The sequence below is a fragment of the Gavia stellata genome, unplaced genomic scaffold (assembly GCF_030936135.1).
Source record: "Gavia stellata isolate bGavSte3 unplaced genomic scaffold, bGavSte3.hap2 HAP2_SCAFFOLD_68, whole genome shotgun sequence".
In the NCBI taxonomy this organism is placed as follows: domain Eukaryota; kingdom Metazoa; phylum Chordata; class Aves; order Gaviiformes; family Gaviidae; genus Gavia; species Gavia stellata.
Window position 1 is genome coordinate 271,197 of NW_026776670.1, and position 1,346 is coordinate 272,542.

A 1,346-nucleotide genomic window follows, 5' to 3' on the forward strand; every position below is an offset into this window, starting at 1 on the left:
ACCTAGGGCTCTGACAAATTGAAAAATAGTTGAAAGGCTTTCTGTTATGATTTCTTTCTTAAACCTTTGAGAGGAAAAATGTTAAGGGTGACTCTGACATATCCAACTGCCTCTTGTTAAGCTTTAGGTCTTGTTACATCCATCTGTGCTGGATCTGAGAAGCAGAAAATGTCTTCAGGGGTTTCATCTCAGATGCCCCAATTCAAAAGCCAGTTACGGGAGGCGTCTCATGAGGCCTTGCTCCACCAGCCCAGAGGACTGCTGGAAGGGAGGTGCTCCTTAAAACGAGCCATGAAGGAAAGGTGGTGGAAATCCTCCTCGTGCAAAAGGTCTGTCTTATCAGGAGAAGTTGTCAGGTGAACGGTGGGGATGACTTGTTCAAGGTTGACTGAGGAGAAGACCGTCAGACAGTTACAGGATTGCCCAGCTCTGTGGCTCAGGGCTGAGCCCTCAGCAGCAGGTGGCCACAGCTCTCATTGCATGGCCCTGCATGGGCCTTACGCATGCATCACTGCCCTCCTGTAGTGACATTCTTCACGCCTCTGTCACCGTCTCCATCAACTACTAATGGAAGTACCTCTTGGTAAAGTTAGTGTCAAGAAGTAGAAGAATCTGGTCGTTTTTCTGCCTTTTTCAGCGTGAGATGTAGTTTGGGGTATTCCTAATGAAACCTTGGGTTGTAAATTGAACAAGCCACCTCTCATGGTCATCACAGCTTTCCTCACATAGTAGAAGCGATCCTCCTTGCAGAAATACCAATGTGAACAAGATCAACGGTAATAAAAGAAGTGTATCTTGAGTTCCCTTTGGCTTCCTGTGGATAAATGCCATCCTCCTGAAGGAAATCTTTTAATATCCCTCCACATGCAGTCACAAATGGAACGGAGAGAGGAGAAAAACTCTCCTAACTAGATTTTAATCCCAGGACATGCAAGGTCAAGCTTGGCTGCTTCTCTGAACCAATGTTGAAATAAAAGGTGGGGTTTTTTTCATGAAACACTAAGTTTATCTGAAAGGTTTTGCCGCAATAATTTTTTCAAAGGCTATTAAGCTCAAGTTGTCCACAAGAGAAGTGTGGCGGAGAGGAGCTTTAGCTTTGAAAGCTGGTTGGTTGTTTTTTTTTTCTGAGGGCTACTTCTTGGTGCCGAAGTGGTTCAAGGCTTACCTGCCATGAGTTGCACCACTATCAAGTCATGAGACTTACAGAATAAACTTGCCTAAAGGAGGGAGAATTCCCTTCTTAGCTCAACATACATGGTTCAGATTAATATGTTCTTATTTCCTTCTTCCCCTAGGAATTTTCCTCTGGCAAAATTGAATGCTTCAGTGGACACTGTTTGAAATCA